Source organism: Ascidia mentula, chromosome 7 (assembly GCF_947561715.1).
Source record: "Ascidia mentula chromosome 7, kaAscMent1.1, whole genome shotgun sequence".
Lineage (NCBI taxonomy): Eukaryota > Metazoa > Chordata > Ascidiacea > Phlebobranchia > Ascidiidae > Ascidia > Ascidia mentula.
The window spans coordinates 10438582-10462925 of record NC_138572.1 but is presented as its reverse complement, the minus strand read 5'-3'; the positions used below and the strand labels follow the sequence as shown (position 1 = coordinate 10462925).

Genomic DNA, 24344 nt, shown 5'->3' with positions numbered 1-24344 from the left:
CGGTCTTTTTGAAACTTGCCCTTGAATTTGGTTTCAGTATCGACTTCCAACAAAGCAGTTTGTTTTGCTTGTGCAAAAAAGTTATGTTTAGCAGCTGTTAGTAACAGGGGTTATTAAATTAAACGTCTTTTTTTCAATTCTCCTTCTTGTTCGAGGTCAACCATATTCCTTTAACATTGGAGCAACACGAGCTGCAGGAACAAGCAACTATAGAAGTGGACGGATGGAGCGGTTATTATGAATGGACAGTGGGCAACAGGGGAACCGATTGCTACAGCAGCAAAGTATTGTGTGATAATGGGTTCATTAACTTCATTGATTCAATATGCAAGTAAAAAATACTGAATGCTGAAAAAATTTACTGTATGCGTTTACTGTTAAGTTTAAACAGTCTGGTTCCATAGAGATCACTACTAAGACAGCAGATGTGTGGGGACGTGAATCGTTGTGAAAAAGAACTCCCACGTTTAACAAACGTTGATCCACATCCGTGTATTGTGTGGTTGTGTCTGATGGGAAGGTTGGTAACACGATGATAAACAAGGTTTAGACTTTACGAAGCAGGAGACAGAAGTTATGAAGAACTTTAATAGAACAGTCATATATATATATATACAGTCTAAACTTACGTTTCCTGGGTACGAAACAAACGACATATTTTTTAACAATAAATTTAATTCATGTAACCTTTGTTTTCACACCTAAAAAGCCCGAGGTCATGAAGTTGAAAGTCTTTCTAAGTTTACTTTTGTTTCCTTGTGGTTTCGCACAAACTTGGCACAAGTTGGATGCACATCACGAATATTTGATCGGACCTCATGTTAATTCATACACAGAAGCTGAAACAACATGCAATGGAAAGGGAGGAGGTCTTGCCAACGTAAAAACAAGAAATATATTCAACTACCTGCTGGGAAAGATTGGAACTGTAACAGGTGAATTTTTGGAACAGTAACACTGAATTTGCGATTATTGTTAAATTTTTGGAAAAATTTAGACCAGTGTTTTGCATCTTTCTTGGCCCATACTTTCTAAAGATTATATAACAACCAATGGCGACAAACCAAAAGCGAATACCACTAATCCAGAAAACAGTGTTACTATCTGATTCTAGATAATATTATAATAAAAATTTGTGTTCTTAATTAATTATTAGAATACCAGAAACCATAAATTCGAAAATTACTAGAGTAAATATAATGAAAAGATCGAGGCATCCCTGATAGTTAGAAATGGCACCGGGAACCACTGGTTTATAGACTGTGTGCTACACTCATAGGCCTGTTATAATAGTCCCAAACATCGAAAAAATATTCAATTTTTCAACCCATTATCAAGAAACATCCCCAACCCCAAATGAGTCGGTTGGTTACATTACGCAATGGAAATGTGCTTTAAGTTTCCTTTTTGGTCGAAACAGTGGCCATCTGTCTGCAGCTTACACGATTTAAGTTTCATTTACTTATAATATCCAACTATTACCACAATGAAAATTTGGCAAAATTTTTTAATATAATACGAAAATACAAAATAACGCTCGGGAAAAGAGGACCATCACGATTTACTCATACAAAGTAAACTTGGCAACCTGTATGGGTCAAGCTGGTAATATAGAACAAATATGTATTTTTGGATATTTATGCAAAGAGAGGCGTGCTAATATACCTCAAACTTTTCAATTTATTATTCACCTACAAACCCCAATTAGGGATAAATTTTCAGTGTCTGCAATTATTAAACAAGCAAATATTAAAAGTCCAAAAGGTTTCTTAAAAACTTGTTATTTTCTTAGCACGCAAATTTAACATGTAAGATTATTAAGCTTTGTACAAATAAAGCAACATCCTCATGTTTTTTCTTAAGCTTCTCCATACTCGTTCTACATCGGAGCAAAACGAGCTGCAGGAACAAACAACTTTAAGTGGACGTGGGGTTCATCAGATAATATTACCAGTGGAGAGTGGGCAGCAGGGGAACCGATCGCAACAGGAACCAAGTATTGTGTGATAATGGGTTCATTAACTTCACTTGATCCAACATACAAGTGGAGAAGTACGGAATGCAATGTTGCCTCCAGATATATTTGTAAGCGTAGTGTATATGGTAAGTTACGTGTTGGAATATCATCGAACGATAGTTGGGATAAACATGTAATTCATTTGGTATAAAAGTGTAAAGACAATCATAATTTTAATCTGTGAATTTTTGATGTTCAAGCCACCACAACCACCAAACCAAGTTCAACCACAAGCACCACAACAACCATTCATTTTCTCACCACAACCAATACAACTAGTTCCACACAAACCACCATCACAATGAAACCAACCACCAGCGAATCTGAACCAACCAATTTTACCACCACTTCAATACGTGAGCAAATCGTATATGTGAAATATTTGCATCACATTTCAACTTGATACTTTATTTCAACAGCAATCTACAATCGTTTATCGGACGAAATCATCAACAACATTTTCAGGATAGTTACTGTATTAGTCGTACTAGTGGTTATCATTATCGTGTTGATTATCGCTTTGATGATTTTCCTCTACAACCGGACAAAACACCAGTAAGCGTCCACATTTAAGTATTGCTTATAACGGACAAAATTGTTTGAGTATAAAATTACCATAAAATTTCGACTAAGTAACAACGTTAAAAGGCAAAAACGTCGTTACTTTAACTTGTGATTGCTGATTGTCAGTGATGTAAATAATCGTTTAAAGTTTAATCACACAAAGGTTTAAACTTGTTGTTTATATCCGTAGAGCTGTTCACCAAACCATCCATGGGATAGGGACCAGGCCTGTTGGTAAGTGAGGTTATTTTGTTGAAAAACTAACACAAAAACTCTAGGTTATGTCGTGTGGTTTAAAGTGAATGTTACAGAAGATGGAGATGAAACGTACATAGTTCCACAAAACATTTCATCAACCAACCAGCTCCAACCTGTAAACAACCAACACAAACCAACCAGAAACACCAACCACGAGTTTGACGTCATAAAGCAAACTGAATACGTAAACAAGAATGTGGGAAACACTTCCATGGCTGGGTGTGAAAGTTCGTACATGAAAGTTGAATAATTTGTTGCCATTATTTTTTCAATGGTGATTGTGAGAACCAACCAAATTGTTTATGAAACTGTGACAATATTACTCATTCATATATAATTACAAAAATATTCATCTTGGAAAATAGTATGTCTAATGTGCAACACAGCTTGAAATGTACGGTTAAAGAATGCAAGGCGTGTTGAGACAGGGTTTGCAAAGATATAAGTTGGATAAAATCTTTACATACAAACGTTTGTCGTCATTTGCAAAATCTGTGTTTTTAATTCACTGTTAAAAACGAGGCAACCATCAGCATGTTGATGGTGAGTGCCCCGACCTTTGTTTGTTATCTCCTTGCTTCCTTGTTTCTGCTTCTAGTTGTGTTCAGTACGTTGGCAGTTTACCCACGTGCCTCTATGTCGCTTTGTAACGCCAGGAAATATATATTATCGCATAATGTTGTGGGTGCGTGATTAGTTATCTTGTGATGTTGTGCGTACGAGATCGGGTGGAAATCATTTAATGTGATACACTGATGATATTTCGACAAGCACAAAAAAGTAACCCAGGAAATCAAAGCAACCAGTTGAGTGACGGTTCCTTTAAATTCGTATCTGGACGTGGGTGATGAATTATTTCCCCCTATACTAAGTCGGGTGTTATCTAAATAAAAGAAATCCCATTTATCATGTTTCAAGTGTGAAATCGTCTTTGTATTCCCAAGATAGAACTCCCACACATCGATTCATATAGATTTTTTTTCAACGTTTTATAAATGGAGACTCGTCGGTTGGCGGACGAAACGTTAACTAAACATACTACACGTCGATTGTGTGCCAATCTTAATAGTTTGGGTTTGTTTATGCGAAAATGAAATTAAACTATTACTACTAAACCAATGAAAGTAGTAGAGGTTAACCGTATGCTCAAATCTGTAAGTACAGTTAAACAAAACCGCAGTAATTTGGTATTAACTTTGATTCTCATGATGTTTGTGCTTTAAGGTTCCCCTCATTCGTTGTACATCAAAACTAACTATAGGAACAAACAACTTTAAATGGACGAATGGAAAGCATACTAAGAATGGACAGTGGGCAGCAGGGAAAACTGATACGACTGTAGAAAAATATTGTGTGATAATGGGTTTATCAACTTCACTTGATCCTTAATATAGATGGACAACTAGGGAATGCAATGTTACTTCGGGATATTGCCAACAGGTTTTGGGGCATTTGTTTACTGAATACCAATCTGTCGGCGCAATGTACAAATACAAATACCAAAAACAATGATAGTGTAGCCAAGCTATGACCAGATAAGGGGCCACGAAATTCACAAGAAATCTCGACCGCATATAAAAAACGAAAGAAATGCCGATGGCTTACCATTATAATGCTGGGAATTATCACCTTATCTTCCGCAAAATAAAACCAGTGTGTGAATGAGACCATGTTATGAATATGCGTAACCGCCCCCTACAGACCCGTATTCATACCGGTAACAACATCTGTGGTAACCACCACTACGACCGCCAAACAAGTGGTCCACCGAGCAAAACCACAGCATTAACATCTACAACCACCGAGAAGCGACTCACAACACATGGTACCCAAACCAATCCAGAAGGAAACGACGAAATTACAAGAAACGTCACAATGAATATTGTTGGGATCAACACCTCGATCCCAGGAGGTAAAATTCTGAAAACCTACTGCGTCGATTCAGTAGCAACCATCCAAAGACAAAAGATTGGCCTAATAGTCCTTTCCCCAACAACAGTAGAGGTGAATTCACCAGCCAACGTCACAGATTCTTCATGTATCGTTGGTGCAGTTGTTGGGGTTGTGGTCGTGGTCATCTTATTGATCCTCGCCACTGTATTGAGTTCTTGTGCAACGCAAAACATGTTTGTTTTTTATTTACCAGAGCTGGGAACGAAGTGATTGGCAACAACACAATGGACGGAGAAGCCGATGGTAAGTGGAGAAAGTGTAGTTTGTCATTGAATGATTTCGTGCATTTGTCAATACTTCGTTGGAATAAAGTTTGTAAATGGATTTAACATAGAAACGTTTCATGCAACTGCTTGATTGGTCGTGAGTTCAAACCTCACTGCGACCTCTTCTTGCCTTTCGAGAAAAAGTGACTGAACCAACTTGACTGCAATGCCAGCAAACATTCTGGATTTAACATTCATAAATGTACTTTACATAAAACAAATACATTTCCACCAGACCGCAATCACTCTTCACTACTGCGTGTGCACTTTACCCGTATACAGCATTTACCCGTATAGTTATTACTATAATACTGTGGACCCAACACTGTAATCGCCAAAGTTTTGCGTCTTGAACGCAACCAAATAACTGCCGCTTGTATAGGCTTGATTACACGCGTGGCTTATAATTTGTCTACGCCAAATAAATAACGCACGTTTTATGTTGCTTACTCAGGCCTTACTGTCGGTAAGTGTGGCTTATTTTGTCAATTATGAATTTTGTATGTTTATCGCTTGTATTTTTTTCCAGAAAACCTTGCGTTACAATCTTGGCCACACCAGTTGAATAAACAAGTGGGAAAGTGCATATGAGTTGTAGACAGCGGCAATTGAGCAACACACCACAGCTACAAATTAAAAGCTGCGGTTACACAACACTGTTATATTTTGTTTCCAAGAACAAGAAACCTCCCTAACCCCAACCTTATCCCCAGCCGAACCGATCTACGCAACCGCAAAACCACGAAAGAAGAAAAACCAACGAAAAGCAGGAACCTCATCCAGGGATGAATCTACCAACGAAGCGGTTTACGACCACGGTAATAATAATGAGGATTGTGATACGTACGACCACCTCCACCACACAAGCTTACATGCACAAACTTATAACACAGAAGCACGTGGGTACAACGATGACGTAGATAAATCTCGTGACTGCAACTGTGCGGAACCAACTTATGCGAGAAAAGGAAGTAAATAAGAGATAATATACATCTTATTTGATGTCATTAACTCGAAATAACCATTTTTGGAAGAGAGATATTCTCTTCATGCTTGATTGACGTCACAAACTTTATTTTATTACTTTTTTTTATTCCCGCTGAGATCGTTTTTAAAGCATTTTATATTGTTCAACATCTGATTGTATTACATTGTGCATAAATGTTTTAGAATGAACCAACTCACTTACGTATAATAAGCAATATAAGCTCACTGTATTGTGGTATGTGCTTGTTGGGCCCTAAATATATCGGTTGACATGAGGATGCATCTGTGGCTTTCCCACTCGATTGAGAGAGAGTTTATCAAATACTACGCAGTTGTGTGTTGTAACTTATGACAGAGAATGGTAAAAATCATTGCTTGGTTAACTGGAAATCACATAAACGCCAAATATACTTTTCGTACAGATGTTGTTTTAGACATCGCGCAATAAAAATGTACAAGGAATCAATTCTTATGACAAACTGTTAGTGGTTTGATGTGGTTTCAAGCCCAGCATGTGATGTCATATGTTAACTCCTACACATTGTAGTCACGTAAGTTAGTTACATCCGTGTAGAGAAAGAAGGCCTGTGGTTTGATGTGATTTATTGTGATCACTTGTCTGATCAACACAAGCATTGGTGATGATCAATAACTTTCAAGTGTCAGGTTTTGTTGTGCTTAGTTATATGATGGTGTTAATATTGATGAGATTGGTGTTAACGAAAAAAATATGATTATACACACAACCGTCGCATTTTTTAGCTGTTCAGGAATTGGTCAAGGTTGATCCTACTTGACCTTCTGTGATATTTTGCACCTGCACGGTTAACAAATTTTCCGTCCAACCTATTTGTTGTCAAAACAAAGACACTTTGATTTGTGGTTGTCAGGATGTTGAATTGAGAGAGGAATCATGTTACCTAATGGAAGGTGAATTGCATTTATTACATAGGACAACAAATTATGCTTTTGATATTGTAACATAGGCTATGTATCATATCATAATGTGTTTGACTTCGTTCAAAAAATGTAGATTTAGGTTTACAAGGACAAGTGTATTTACGGCATGTGCTGTGATAGCAAATTGAGTAGACTTAATTTACCGGTGGCATTTATGACAGAAGGACAAATTCATCAACGGCAAACCGGAATATCATGTACACCAATCACAGCAATTTAATTGAAAAGTGGAGATATCTTGCTAAAGTTTGTACAACATGTTCACATTGCAGCGTTCAAATGAGTTTGTTCAGCTGCTATGCGTGTTCTTTACTTCTTGAGTAGACTTCTATAAGAATTGAACAACACGTTGCAATATCAATTGATCGTAAAATAAATTATCCCAGCGCGTTTATAGTGACTGAAAAGTTATAATAAATATTTGAAATACGTGACAGAATTGCAGCGAGCAATTTACCAAAATGAGCGCGACAACGAGAAATAGCAGACTGATTCAGTGAGTAACTGCAGTGCTTTTAGTAAGTTAGTTGAGTGTCGGAGTGAAGTGCGAACGAGTAACACGTTTATAATAAGTTGTGATCAAAACGTCTGTCGTTGTATCGAATGCCACGAGACCGTTGGAGTTCTGCAGGAAGGCCTAATTTCCTCCGCATTCTTCACTCCACACTCGTCTGCGTTCCACGGAATTAAGTCGTGTAATATATATCTATCCACTGCAAAGCAAATTAAAGTTTTCTATTTAAGGAGTAATGTAATAACATGGGGTGAAACTTTTCAAATATACATTTTAAATTGTTGGTGCTGGCTAATTGTTTCAATTTAGTTATGAAATAATAAATTTTGGGTAATTTTCATCAATTTGCGTCATTATCAGAAATTTGCAAAACAAATTAATAAAAAAAAAACAAAGTTAGAGACGAGGAGCCGGTTAAATTCATGTTTGGTTGTGTACAACTTACTCTTAGGTGTAGGAATATGACATTAAGTTTATATAAATCCAAATCTTGTGTAGCAATTCGTGGATTTAATGAAAACCTTTGTGAAAATAAATAGTAAAGAAGATACTTAGCTTCTGGTCACCAGGTCTTCAGGCCGATGAATTTTAATGTTTGATCTAGAACATATACATCTTTTCTATGGATGAATATTTAATATTAACAGACGTAACATAGGATATAATGTAAGTTTCGTGGATGGCAGGGTGACACCTCTGATGTTAAACTTTGTTTCAACCAGCATAAAGCAGATTTCTGAGTCTTGAGACTAGAAAGTGGAATTTTAACAAAACTCGTTGTCACGCTCAATAACTGTGCGAGTTATTATGCAGCTATTCTACATATCAAACCAACATAACTCGGTAAAGTGCATCGGGGCCACCACTTTGAACACACAACTGTTTTGAGTCGTTTTTTTGCGAGTCGGCAATTAAAATAACGCGTGCGCAAAATGTTCAACTACCTGTTTTGCTTCTTACAATACTGCGCCGAGATTTTTAATGGATTGACGGTTAATACTATTGGTCCCTTCAATATTTTCACTTTGTTACGTTTCCAGCGGACATTTTCTACAAAGTTTTTTCATGTTATACGGTTCGAAGGTTAATACCCATGTTACTTTGGATTGGCTTCATTTTTGCACGGAATATTGATGGTCTAAACTGACAAAAATATTTCATTTAGATTTCTGACGTTCCGCCTTTTATATGTGCATACAAGATCCCTCTGTTTCGATGCGATTTGTCCTGCATACCCAGATGTGGTAAGATGCATATTTGACGTGAAGGATCTTTGCAAACATTACTTTGTTCTCAGGGATGATTTGACAACTAGGGTTGATTGTGGTAAGCGATTTGAAAAATTCCGCTTTTAAACATTTGCTTTGTTATAAGAATATTAGTTTACTTATTATTTGAGAAACTTTGTGTCGAAAATCATTTGAAGTTGTTCAGCAATAATGGTTATGGCGTTGGGTGTGCAGTGATTGGTCGTGTCACCCTACCCATAAAACAAGTAAAAAACCTGATCGAATTCGAGTCGAAGGTGAAATGGTTTTAAATCGGAGACATGACTAAACAAAACAAAATCACATAACAACTTTCATCTAATCATGAAAATAAACACTTGGCAAAAAGTATATTTTTTACGACAGAATTTTACGAAATGCCTGAATAGTAAAGCAATTACAAGTTTCTCCACTTTCTTACAGAATGTCACCCAAGTCGAGTCTTCTACCCAATTGGCCACCGATGTGAGAAGACTTGCGCTGACCCTAATCTTTATTGTTCGTTTTCCCTGCCTGGTTGTGGATGTCGTGAAGATCAACACTCAACTGGACTTGAATGCGTGGATGAATGTGGTTAGCTTACGTTTTTTTCCATTTTATTAGGACGAAACTTATATACAACTGTTAGGGAATGTACTTGTGCTCTTTAAATGTACTTGTGCTCTTTAAATGTATTTGTGCTCTTTAACCTAGAATTATGTCGCGGTAAGGTCATACATATACTGTGGGCCAACTCCTAACGGTGCCGGAATACTGTGACCTCATCCTGAATAAAAGCAAAGCTAGTTGTTGTTTTGTCACGTATATGTTCCAGAATGCCAACCAAACTCAATGCTATTTCCAATTTTATTTTATTAAGGCCAAACGCGTTCTCCATAGAACTGTTTGGGAATGTATTTGTGCCCTTACAACCAAAGTTGGTTGAAACTCGCATTTGTCGCAGAACGATGTCCACCAGGTGTCTCACATACGTCCTAATTGATCGTTATTGGTGTATGGTCAAGCGGTTTTTGTTTGGAATCTTGCTTGGTGACATGACAGATAATTTATCAAATCAAAAAAATGTTATAAATGTTCAACAGAAGTTCCATATTTATTGCTGAATATTGTTAACTAAATTTACGATATTTACTGGTTTGTAGATCGGAATGAGGCCTCGCAATCAACTGAAGTCATTGCACAAGCAACCGCCACGGTTGCACAAGGTAAATAAAAACGTGTACTTTTTTTTTCTCGTTGTGTGTAGTTATTTAACAGGTTCGTTTAGAAAAGAAACGAACAGTATTCGGCCAAATTCGCAAGATATATATAAAGCAACCCACTCTGTTGTCACAACAAAGGGTAATATATTATATTGTGTTGCAAACATATCAACCCAAATTAAATTTCCGTAAAATGTTTGCAGCAAAGCATGAAATATTTTTTGACGAAGTTACGCTGTTCATCAAAAACTTGGACTGGCGTAACTCCGGACCAGGTAATAGTAACATGACGATATGTATTATTTTAATTCATAAATATCTTTTCAATAACATGACGTTTATATTTCAAAACAAAAAATCTTTGCAATGCGATTTTTAAATTTACATTGGCAAAAGTTTCAATTAGAGCTATTGATCTATCTACAAGAATGTTCAGAAGATGTAAAAAGCAAATTTCTCCAACTACTTCCTGAGGTATTCGACTTTTGGCATACACCTATGTCCCCAACTGCGTGCTATGCATTGGCAAATTTTCATCCAATACTCAAGGGAAGTAGCTGTAAACTGTGGCTAATAGGATGCGGCCTTAACTGTGAATCGTTGACGTTGATTTGCAACGGAATTAAGAAAATGAATATAACGGTACGATGACGTTACTTGTATGTTTTGGAGGACGATATCAGTTACAACAAACTGGGATTGGAGGAAGTGAAAATTGTTTGTGGTACTTTGCAAAACATAGGCATGTTGTTTCTGTGGGGCTGCGGATTGGATTCCGTGTCAACTCAAACATTACAACAAGCACTTTGTAATCACCACACTCCTATAAATGCAACCTTTGTAAGTTGGCTATGTTTTAACTCAAGAATAAAATAAACTGTTTCTGGCAGGTATGCAAAATTTAAAACAGAACTGATCTCATTGCAATAATTAACGTAGTTTAGTTCTCCAATGTTTCGTCTGCCATACAGTAAGACATTTAACACCGTAATTCAATCGTAAACCACACAAGATTTAAAAGCACAAAAATGATAAAGGACACGCTAACACCGTTTGTGAAAATTTATGCCAGTAGATCACTTCTATTAAAATTGTTGTATTTTTGCATGAAAATTAAACATTTTATACCATATTTGTTTCTTTCCAATATCAAAAATTTTTTTTGCTTTTTAGCCGTTTGTTTTAAATGGCGAAGACCAGAGATTGCCAAATGAATCATGAGTATTACATATATACTCAAGAATAAGTTTACACTTTAGACTTTGTTTTATGTCATGTTCTGGTGTCCTGGTGCAGTTTTGTGGGGAATTTGCCAATAAACCACTCAATTAATTTGTTTGTTATTTAAACTTTTGCTTTAGGCGACAGACTTTGCATTTGTTTAACCTGTTATTGTTTTCTGAAACCCATGTTCCACACGTGTGTGTTTTCGCATACAAGTTTGTAACGGATTGATGTAGCACACTAACATTTATTATATTCATAGTAATTTGGCCCATGGTTAACATTCATGTGATCTGGCCGTTCCATGACGTATTTCAACGATTTGACCAAATTTGGCCCCTGGCTTGAAAAGTAATACCAAGACCAAACGTCAAAACACCTAATTTTGCTTTCCCTGATTGTGTTTTTATCGATATTTCATTGAATTCCGAAATATCGTTGCCTTTTGTTGTGTTTTATTTAACTCGGCCATAAATCGCTATAACCGGTTATAAAAGCAAAAATGTTGTCGAAACGCATATGGCCGGTTATAACGGTTGCAACCTTTAAAATACAAACAGCTGCTTGACACTTTTTGCAGTATATTAAAACATCTTCCGTAGTCGCCAAACTTATTTCAAGCTGCAGAGTATATTTTGTTTCTTTATAAACAGAATTGATAAGAATAGAATGACCAGCAAGCACCGGATTGCAAACACAGACATGCCAGAGTAGAGGAAAGAATTTACGCTGTAACATTGACTAACATTCAAGAGTTCGCATGAAGAAACATTTGCTCAACACAAACATGCATTAAACATACTGCACAACTCAGTTGCCTTTGTGGTGATGACGTTGCAATTGATCATATTGCACTAATTTAACTTGGTAATTAGAAATACCATGCAGACACATTGAATAAAGTAATAACACGGATGCTGCAGGTAATGAACGGCCAATGTTTACGTTAGTGTATTCCAATTTTGTTGTCCATGGAACTCTGCAAGGTTATTTGGCTTGGCTGGGAATTCTTCAAACATTATTGTCACATGAGAAATCATGGTAACACTCTCGGAAAATTATGTGGTCGTGATTTTTTTTCTTCTTTAAACTCATGCTCCTGTTGCCCAAAGGAAACCCAAAGGAAAAAACACATTTACCAGCATTTTCCTAAACCAGATAATAACTTTCCATTTACTCAAACCCCTCTTAAGGAAAAGCCGTTTTACGTCAACCGAAACTTAAGGAGTCAACGGAGTCAAACTTCTTGGTTCAGACAAACCTACTATATTCATGTTAGGGCAGTGATATTTAAATTAATTAATTTATCATGGATTTGTTGAATAGATATTCAATGCTATGCAATCAATCAAAAACTGTCCTATGAATACTATATAGACACTGCGACTCTAATAAGCCTACCCGCGTCAAACACATTTCGGTAAAAAAATTGCGTTTGCAAGTTTTTAAAGTTTTAAGCAAATCATATTTATAACCGAAGTAGAAACTATTCATAGTAGAACAAACGTTTCGAACAACTACTGTGTTTATCATCAGTGCTGTAATGTAAAATATTTATACTACTGTCAAATAACAACAACATACAACAGATCATAATTAACATCGCAACTTTTTCACTTGTACCATAACTTACGTGCTGTCATTATCCCGTTCATCTTCCGGACTTTCCATTATAATTAGCAACACCGAAAAGACCTTTACTGCATGACAATAAATCTTCCAGTGCGATAACAATAGCTGTATGGCTTCCTGAACCAGGAACAGCTGTATGACTTCCTGAACCAGGAAGTTTTCGCATGGTTGAAACTTAAAGTTTCGATTCACGTCAATAAGCTCTCGAAGGTAGCTGAGACTTTTGTTTCAATCGCACTGGAAGATTTATTGGCTTTTGGATGCAGAGAGTGAAAATTTTGATTTGAAATCGTAAGTCTTGTGTTTATTATTGGGACGTTTTTAAAGAGAAACAAGGAAAACTCGAGCCAGCATGTTTTGTGAATAAAAAACGTTTATTCTGATCACCAGGAGTGTGTGAATAACCAATACTTTCAGCACGCATAACAAACTTTATTGAAATATACTGACTAACAGTCAACATTGTGTGATATCATACCTTCTGTTAAACAACGTACTTAATCAAACATATCTCTGCGACTTGTGAAAAATGTCATCGAAAGTCGACGAAAACAGACAAAGTTATGTGCGTTTAAAGATTTGTCGACCATCAGCGTCTCGTTTGCAAAGGTCATGATAACTTTCTGGAACACAAATCATGTGACCTTTATCTGGTAAATTGATGAAGCCCTTGTTTGGATGCGCGGGGTTTCCTTATGGTGCCGGGCACAATTTGATTAAGGACCGACACTCATTGTATCGCAAGTAACATATCAGGAAATCCTATTTAGGATATATCATATCTGTTACCTAAGTGACTTTATAACAATTAACTGCTAGCAAAAATTATATCCAGGTACAAGAAATGATGACATAAATCTCAATGATGAACAAACGGCTTGCATTGCAAATTAATTTTGGCTTTCTTGTGATGTTCAATACAGGTAGGACTTACTTTTCGACATCATCAAAAGTAAATACGAAAAAATAACTATAGGGGAATATGATGCGGTTTTCAAGTCCCTGTAGCAAATTTATTCAAGCAATAAAAAAGTAACCTCACACATCACTGATTTGACATCGATAAAAATTATTTGCGATAAAAATTAAATAATATCAAACCTAAATACTTACCAATATTGTCGAAGTATTTTGGAGTTCTCCATGTCATGAAATCAGCCGCACAGCAAGTGTCAGTGTGGAGAAAGTCCTTACATCTCCTGGTTGGCCTGGAAATTACAAAAACAATGAAAACTGCCAATGGTTTATTATTGCCCCGCCAAATCACGTGATCAAATTGGTGGTGAATTCGTTTCAAACTGAATCAGGTTATGACAATCTCAAAGTAAGTTTCAACACTTTTATGTTGAGTCATTCTGATTTAATGAAAAGTATCTTAGGGCTAAATAAGTCCGGGGCCACAAACATGGTTTGCGCCGGCGAAATCTTTCTTTGTTTTAACGTAAGCTTTCGCACGAGCGAAAATCTGTGTCAATAAAACAAACAAGCAAAGATTCTAACAGAGCAAAATGTGTGTGTTTTGGATCCGGCCAAAGAGTAAACCAAAAATGTGTCGATCTAAGCAAACGCAGTGCCCTAATATTGCTCTTGCCCTGTTATAAAAACTTGCTATAGGGCCGGTCATATGACCAAGAATGGTTCCACCGGTCCTTCGTCACGTCACCAGTCGAAATGATTGCTGCAAGTTGTTGTGCGTATTTGATGACGTTTGCGAGAAATAAAATGAATTGAATTGAATTGAATTGGAATTGAATTGAATTGCTACTGCATTAGACTTTTGATATTACTATTACAGATATACGACCAAGGCGGAAATACATTGTTACGTTCTTTGAGTGGATCTGTGTCGTCAGGTTCCACTGTCGCTGCGAATTTAAATGCGGTTCGATTAACATTTACTTCGGATGGAAGTGTAACTTCTTCTGGATTTTCAATCAACTACATAGCTGGTAGTTGCAGTTTTGATTTTTCGTATGTTTTTGAAGTTACATTCCTTGGTGTTTTAGACATGCATTGTTGCGTTTATTTTTGATAAGATTCGCGGCACACCTGAGCCCGTTTCATCGCACACAGTAACGGAAACCCTGATTTAGAGACATTAATATGTCATTGTAAAAATATATGAATTGTAAAGAGGAAATTTTGTATTCAATTATATTCGACACTTCACAAGAAAACCTATCATATTTTTGCCTTGAAGTTGCAATTATACGTGTTGAATCAAAACTTCAAATATTTGTGAATTGCGTTATTGTAGTCCGGAATCATCGTTGTGGCGAAACCAACCGCACAGCAAGCCTCAGAGGGACGGAAGTTCTCACATCTCCTGGTTGGCCTGGAACTTACAACAACTATGAAATCTGCCAATGGTTTATCAATGCCTCGCCAAATCACGTGATTAAGTTCGTGGTGAATTCGTTTCAAACTGAATCAGGTTCCGATAAATTCCGGGTAAGTTTGTGCACTCTTACACACCTAGATTGGCACTTGCTGATTAGTTTATAACACATTATGGAAATTCCGAACGAAAAGTAGTCATACATAGAGTCATGGCGAGATAAGGTCATCAATATAAACAAAGTTTCCTTACATCTCCTGGTTGGCCTGGAAATTACAAAAACAATGAAAACTGCCAATGGTTTATTATTGCCCCGCCAAATCACGTGATCAAATTGGTGGTGAATTCGTTTCAAACTGAATCAGGTTATGACAATCTCAAAGTAAGTTTCAACACTTTTATGTTGAGTCATTCTGATTTAATGAAAAGTATCTTAGGGCTAAATAAGTCCGGGGCCACAAACATGGTTTGCGCCGGCGAAATCTTTCTTTGTTTTAACGTAAGCTTTCGCACGAGCGAAAATCTGTGTCAATAAAACAAACAAGCAAAGATTCTAACAGAGCAAAATGTGTGTGTTTTGGATCCGGCCAAAGAGTAAACCAAAAATGTGTCGATCTAAGCAAACGCAGTGCCCTAATATTGCTCTTGCCCTGTTATAAAAACTTGCTACTGCATTAGACTTTTGATATTACTATTACAGATATACGACCAAGGCGGAAATACATTGTTACGTTCTTTGAGTGGATCTGTGTCGTCAGGTTCCACTGTCGCTGCGAATTTAAATGCGGTTCGATTAACATTTACTTCGGATGGAAGTGTAACTTCTTCTGGATTTTCAATCAACTACATAGCTGGTAGTTGCAGTTTTGATTTTTCGTATGTTTTTGAAGTTACATTCCTTGGTGTTTTAGACATGCATTGTTGCGTTTATTTTTGATAAGATTCGCGGCACACCTGAGCCCGTTTCATCGCACACAGTAACGGAAACCCTGATTTAGAGACATTAATATGTCATTGTAAAAATATATGAATTGTAAAGAGGAAATTTTGTATTCAATTATATTCGACACTTCACAAGAAAACCTATCATATTTTTGCCTTGAAGTTGCAATTATACGTGTTGAATCAAAACTTCAAATATTTGTGAATTGCGTTATTGTAGTCCGGAATCATCGTTGTGGCGAAACCAACCGCACAGCAAGCCTCAGAGGGACGGAAGTTCTCACATCTCCTGGTTGGCCTGGAACTTACAACAACTATGAAATCTGCCAATGGTTTATCAATGCCTCGCCAAATCACGTGATTAAGTTCGTGGTGAATTCGTTTCAAACTGAATCAGGTTCCGATAAATTCCGGGTAAGTTTGTGCACTCTTACACACCTAGATTGGCACTTGCTGATTAGTTTATAACACATTATGGAAATTCCGAACGAAAAGTAGTCATACATAGAGTCATGGCGAGATAAGGTCATCAATATAAACAAAGTTTGTATCAGATTTGAAGCAACTTGTAATTTCCCAGCATTATTCTCATGAAGTCGAGTTGAATAGCTGACGAAATTTCCATCAATAAAAATTAACGTTTAATTGAGCCAGAAAACCAGAAATTATTTGTAATCTCCGATGAATTATTCTGTTACCATCGCAGATTTACAACGAAAATAGAACTTTAAATTCTTTTTCTGGATTTCTATCATCTGGTTTCAATTTTACTTCTGTTGGAAGTGTGGCTCGGTTGACTTTCACTTCTGGCAGCAGTGGAGCATATCAGGGGTTTTCAATCAATTACGCAGCAGGTATAAGAAACAGTTTTGACACATTGGTATGTTTTGTGACAACATTTTCTGCAACAACACAATATAAAAATACAGTGTATGTTTGTTGACTCTTTGTTACGTCACTAGTTATCTGGACACCTCGTTGTGGCGAAGCCAATCGCACAGCAAACGTCAGCGTGACGGAAGTTCTCTTATCTCCTGGTTGGCCTGGAATTTACAACAACTATGAAAACTGCCAATGGTTTATCAATGCCCCGCCAAATCACGTAATCAAGTTCGTGGTGAATTCGTTTCAAACTGAATCAAGTTCCGATCAATTGCGGGTAAGTTTGTGCGCTCTTACACCTAGATTGGCACTTGCCGATTAGTTTATAACACATTATGGAAATTCCAAACGAAAATTTTAAAGTTTGTTTCAGATTTTAAGAAATTTGTTGTTTCCCAACATTACCCCGATAAAACCTCGTTGAATAGCTGACGAAATTTCCATCAATAAAAATTAACGTTTCATTGTGCCAGAAAACCTGAAATTATTTGTTATTTCCGATTAATTATTCTGTTACCATCGCAGATTTACAACGAAAATAGAACTTTGAATTCTTTTTCTGGATTTCTATCATCTGGTTTCAATTTTACTTCTGTTGGAAGTGTGGCTCGGTTGACTTTCACTTCTGGCAGCAGTGGAGCATATCAGGGGTTTTCAATCAATTACACTGCAGGTATAAGAAACAGTTTTGACACATTGGTATGTTTTGTGACAACATTTTCTGCAACAACACAATATAAAAATACAGTGTATGTTTGTTGACTCTTTGTTACGTCACTAGTTATCTGGACACCTCGTTGTGGCGAAGCCAATCGCACAGCAAACGTCAGCGTGACGGAAGTTCTCTTATCTCCTGGTTGGCCTGGAATTTACAACAACTATGAAAACTGCCAATGGTTTATCAATGCCCCGCCAAATCACGTAATCAAGTTCGTGGTGAATTCGTTTCAAACTGAATCAAGTTCCGATCAATTGCGGGTAAGTTTGTGCGCTCTTACACCTAGATTGGCACTTGCCGATTAGTTTATAACACATTATGGAAATTCCAAACGAAAATTTTAAAGTTTGTTTCAGATTTTAAGAAATTTGTTGTTTCCCAACATTACCCCGATAAAACCTTGTTGAATAGCTGACGAAATTTCCATCAATAAAAATTAACGTTTCATTGTGCCAGAAAACCTGAAATTATTTGTTATTTCCGATTAATTATTCTGTTACCATCGCAGATTTACAACGAAAATAGAACTTTAAATTCTTTTTCTGGATTTCTATCATCTGGTTTCAATTTTACTTCTGTTGGAAGTGTGGCTCGGTTGACTTTCACTTCTGGCAGCAGTGGAGCATATCAGGGGTTTTCAATCAATTACACTGCAGGTATAAGAAACAGTTTTGACACATTGGTATGTTTTGTGACAACATTTTCTGCAACAACACAATATAAAAATACAGTGTATGTTTGTTGACTCTTTGTTACGTCACTAGTTATCTGGACACCTCGTTGTGGCGAAGCCAATCGCACAGCAAACGTCAGCGTGACGGAAGTTCTCTTATCTCCTGGTTGGCCTGGAATTTACAACAACTATGAAAACTGCCAATGGTTTATCAATGCCCCACCAAATCACGTAATCAAGTTCGTGGTGAATTCGTTTCAAACTGAATCAAGTTCCGATCAATTGCGGGTAAGTTTGTGCGCTCTTACACCTAGATTGGCACTTGCTGATTAGTTTATAACACATTATGGAAATTCCAAACGAAAATTTTAAAGTTTGTTTCAGATTTTAAGAAATTTGTTGTTTCCCAACATTACCCCGATAAAACCTCGTTGAATAGCTGACGAAATTTCCATCAATAAAAATTAACGTTTCATTGTGCCAGAAAACCTGAAATTATTTGTTATTTCCGATTAATTATTCTGTTACCATCGCAGATTTACAACGAAAATAGAACTTTAAATTCTTTTTCTGGATTTCTATCATCTGGTTTCAATTTTACTTCTGTTGGAAGTGTGGCTCGGTTGACTTTCACTTCTGGCAGCAGTGGAGCACATCAGGGGTTTACAATCAATTACGCAGCAGGTATAAGAAACAGTTTTAAAACATTGGTATGTTTTGCGACAACATTTTCTGCAACAACAAAATATAAAAATACAACCCATGTTTGTTGACTCTTTGTTACGTCACTAGTTATCTGGACACCTCGTTGTGGCGAAACCAATCGCACAGCAAACGTCAGCGTGACGGAAGTTCTCTTATCTCCTGGTTGGCCTGGAATTTACAACAACTATGAAAACTGCCAATGGTTTATCAATGTCCCGCCAAATCACGTGATCAAATTCATCGTAAACGCGTTTCAAACTTACTCACGTTCCGATAAATTGCGGGTAAGTTTGGTCATTTTAATTTGATGAAAAATATATTGGGGCTGAATAAGGCAGGGATCACAGACACGGTTTGCGCCGGCGAAATTTTTTTTTGTTTTATCGCAAGCTGTCGCACGAGCGCACATCTGCGACAATATAACAAACAAACAAATATTCCAACAGCGCAAAGTGTGTGTGTTTTGGATCCGGCCAAAGAGAAAATCAAAAATGTGTCGATCTAACCAAACGCAGTGATCTAAAATTGCTCTTGCCCTGTGAGAAAAACTTGATACTGCTTTAGACTTTTGATATTACTATTACACAGATATACGACCAAGGCGGAAGTACATTGTTCCGTTCTTTGAGTGGATCTGTGTCATCAGGTTCCACTGTCGCTACGAATTTAAATGCGGTTCGATTAACATTTACTTCGGATGGAAGTGTATCTTCTTCTGGATTTTCAATCAACTACATAGCTGGTAGTTGCAGTTTTGCTTTTTCGTGTGTTTTTGAAGTTACATTCCTTGGTGTTTAGACATGCATTGTTTAGATTATTGTTTGATCAGGTTCGCGGCACACCGGAGCCTGTTTCGTCGCACACAGTTAAAGAAACACTGATTTAGAGACATTAATATGTCGTATAAAAACTTTCGCAGCATTTTAACTATCATAATTTTGCCTTGAAGTTGCAATTATACGTGTTGAATCAAAACTGCAAATATTTGTGAATTGTGTTATTCTAGTCCGGAATCATCGTTGTGGCGAAACCAATCGCACAGCAAACCTCAGAGGGACGGAAGTTCTCACATCTCCTGGTTGGCCTGAAACTTACAACAACTATGAAATCTGTCAATGGTTTATCAATGCCCCACCAAATCACGTGATTAAGTTCGTGGTGAATTCGTTTCTAACTGCATCAGGTTCCGATACATTACGGGTAAGTTTGTGCGCTCTTACACACCTAGATTAGCATTTGCTGATTTGTTTATAACACATTAAAGCAGTGTTTCCGAACCGGTGGTACGCGTACCACTAGTGGTACGCGACGGCATTCCAGGTGGTACGCGAGCACATTTCCGTAATTAAGGGATAGCCTAAAGCTCGAATTTATAAAAAAATCCTAAGTGATCTTAAAATGTTGTTACTTCATCCACTAGGTTACTTTGTAACACTCAACTAGGGGAACGCGTTGAAATTGTTTTACCTCGAAGTGGTACGCAACCACCAAATGGTTGGGAATCACTGCTCTAAAGGAATGTTGAACGATAATGAGTTATACGTAGAATTATTCCACGATAATGTCATAAATATAAACAAAGTTTAAAAGCTTACTTTAGATTTTGTACAATTTGATATTTCCGATGAATTATTCTGTTACAATCGCAGATTTACAACGAAAACAGAACTTTAAATTCTTATTCTGGATTTCTATCATCTGGTTTCAATTTTACTTCTGTTGGAAGTGCGGCTCGGTTGATTTTCACTTCTGGCAGCAATGGAGCACATCAGGGGTTTACAATCAATTACGCATCAGGTATAAGAAACAGTTTTAACACATTGGTATGTTTTGTGACAACATTTTCTGCAACAACAAAATATAAAAATACAGCCCATGTTTGTTGACTCTTTGTTACGTCACTATAGTTATCTGGACACCTCGTTGTGGCGAAACCAATCGCACAGCAAACGTCAGCGTGACGGAAGTTCTCACATCTCCTGGTTGGCCTGGAACTTACAACAACTATGAAAACTGCCAATGGTTCATCAATGCCCCACCAAATCACGTGATCAAATTCATCGTAAACTCGTTTCAAACTGAATCAGGTTCTGATAAATTGCGGGTAAGTTTGGTCATTTTGATTTGAAGAGAAGTATATTGGGGCTGAATAAGGCAGGAATCACAGACACGGTTTGGGCCGGCGAAATCTTTCTTTGTTTCAAAAGCTGGCGCACAATTGTACTTCTGCCGCAATATTACAAACAAACAAAGATTCCAACAGCGCAAAATGTGTGCGTTTTGGATCCGGCCCAAGAGAAAACCAAAAATGTGTCGATCTAAGCAAACGCAGTGCCCTAAAATAGCTCTTGCCCTGTTTTGAAAACTTGCTACTGCTTTAGACTTTTGATATTACTGTTGCAGATATACGACCAAGGCGGAAGTACATTGTTACGTTCATTGAGTGAATCTGTGTCGTCAGGTTTCACTGTCGCTACGAATTTAAATGCGGTTCGATTAACTTTTACTTCGGATGGAAGTGGAACTTCTTCTGGGTTTTCAATCAACTACATAGCTGGTAGTTGCAGTTTAGCATTTTCGTATGTTTTTGAAGTTACATTCCTTGGTGTTTAGACAAGCATTGTTTAGATTATTTTTGATGAGGTTCGCGGCACACCTGACCCTGTTTCGCCGCACACTGTTAAATAAACACTGATTTAGAGACATTAATATGTCGTATAAAAACTTTCGCAGCATTTTAACTATCATAATTTTGCCTTGAAGTTGTAATTTGACGTGTTGAATCAAAACTTCAAATATTTGTGAATTGCGTTATTCTAGACCGGAATCATCGTTGTGGCGAAACCAATCGCAAAGCAAACCTGAGAGGGACGGAAGTCCTCACATCTCCTGGTTGGCCTGGAACAATGTTACAAACAAACCTCTATTTTATTTACTACAACTATGAAATCTATGAAAACAAAAACATTGAAATCTGCCAATGGTTTATCAATGCCCCACCAAATCACGTGATTAAGTTCGTGGTGAATTCGTTTCAAACTGAATCAGGTTCCGATAAATTACGGGTAAGTTTGTGCGCTCTTACACACCTAGATTAGCATTTGCTGATTAGTTTATAACACATTAAAGCAGTGTTTTCGAACCGGTGGTGCGCGTACCAATAGTGGTATGCGACGGCATTCCAGGTGGTACGCGAGCACATTTCCGTAATTAAGGGATATAGCTCGAATTTAAAAAATCGTAAGTGATCTCAAAATGTTGGTTACTTCATCCACTAGGTTACTTTGTAACACTCAACTAGGTGGTACGCGTTGAAATTGTTTTACCTCGAAGTGGTTTGCAACCACCAAATGGTTGGGAATCACTGCCCTAAAGGAATATCGAACGATAATGAGTTATACGTAGAATTATTCCACGATCAGGTCATAAATATAAACAAAGTTTAAAAGCTTACTTTAGATTTTGAACAATTTGTTATATCCGATGAATTACTATGTTACTATCGCAGATTTACAACGAAAATAGAATTTTTAATTCTTTTTCTGGATTTCTGTCATCTGGTTTCAATTTTACTTCTGTTGGAAGTGTGGCTCGGTTGATTTTCACTTCTGGCAGCAGTGGAGCACATCAGGGGTTTTCAATCAATTACGCAGCAGGTATAAGAAACAGTTTTAACACATTGGTATGTTTTGTGACAACATTTTCTGCAACAACAAAATATAAAAATACAGTGCATGTTTGTTGACTCTTTGTTACGTCACTAGTTATCTGGACACCTCGTTGTGGCGAAACCAATCGCACAGCAAACGTCAGCAAGACGGAAGTTCTCACATCTCCTGGTTGGCCTGGAACTTACAACAACCATGAAAACTGCCAATGGTTTATCAATGCCCCGCCAAATCACGTGATCAAATTCATGGTGAATTTGTTTCAAACTGGTTCCGAAATATTGCGGGTAAGTTTGGTCATTTTGATTCAAAGAGAAATATATTGGGGCTGAATAAGGCAGGGATCACAGACACGGTTTGGGCCGGCGAAATTTTTCTTTGTTTCAAAACCTGGGGCACAAGTGTATTTCTGCCGCAATATAACAAACAAACAAAGTATTCCAACAGCGCCAAATGTAAGCGTTTTGGATCCGGCCCAAGAGAAAACCAAAAATGTGCCGCTCTAAGCAAACGCAGTGCCCTAAAATAGCTCTCGCCCTGTTTTGAAAACTTGCTACTGCTTTAGACTTTTGATATTACTGTTGCAGATATACGACCAAGGCGGAAGTACATTGTTACGTATTTTGAGTGGATCTGTGTCGTCAGGTTACACTGTCGCTACGAATTTAAATGCGGTTCGATTAACTTTTACTTCGGATGGAAGTGGAACTTCTTCTGGATTTTCAATCAACTACATAGCTGGTAGTTGCAGTTTTGCCTTTTCATATGTTTGTTAAGTTGCATTCCTTGGTGTTTTGGAAATGCATTGTTTAGGTTATTGTTTGATGAGGTTCGCGGCACAACTGAGCCTGTTTCGTCGCTCACAGTTTAAGAAACACTGATTTATAGACATTAATATGAAGTATAAAAACTTTTGTAGCATTTTGTGAAAAAGATGAATTGTTAAAATGGAAATTTTGTGTTCAATTATATTCGACACTTTACAAGAAAATCTATCATATATTTCCTTTGAAGTTGCAATTATACGTGTTGAATCAAAACTTGAAATATTTGTGAATTGCGTTATTCTAGTCAGGAATCCTCGTTGTGGCGAAACCAACCGCACAGCAAACGTCAGAGGGACGGAAGTTCTCACATCCCCTGGTTGGCCTGGAACTTACAACAACTATGAAAACTGCCAATGGTTTATCAATGCCCCACCAAATCACGTCATCAAGTTCGTGGTGAATTTGTTTCAAACTGAATCAAGTTCCGATAAATTGCGGGTAAGTTTGTGCTAACACCTAGATTGGCACTTGCTGATTAGTTTATAACCCATTATGGAAATTCCAAACGAAAAGGAGTCATGCATAGAGTCGTGCTGCAGCGTTCCAATTGTTTCCCGGTCGGCTGCTGCTGTGCTGAAACTAAAAGTCTGCTTGCGCGTTCTTGCTGTATAGACTACTGAATTTAAAACTCCGTGAACAGACTTATTTATTATATGAAAGACACATTTGCAATACCAGGTGGCGTAAGTTTAATTTGGTTCAAGTGCGTTTAACAAAAGTTTATCCCATGAATACCGAATTAACTA

At 37.2% G+C, this 24344-nt stretch overlaps 1 pseudogene across 1 annotated transcript in view; it reads left to right on the top strand.

The window, feature by feature from the left end:
- Positions 1 to 24344, top strand: part of LOC145909548 (uncharacterized) — a 92838-nt pseudogene that overhangs the window by 27404 nt on the left and 41090 nt on the right. The gene's annotated exons all lie outside the window — the stretch shown is intronic.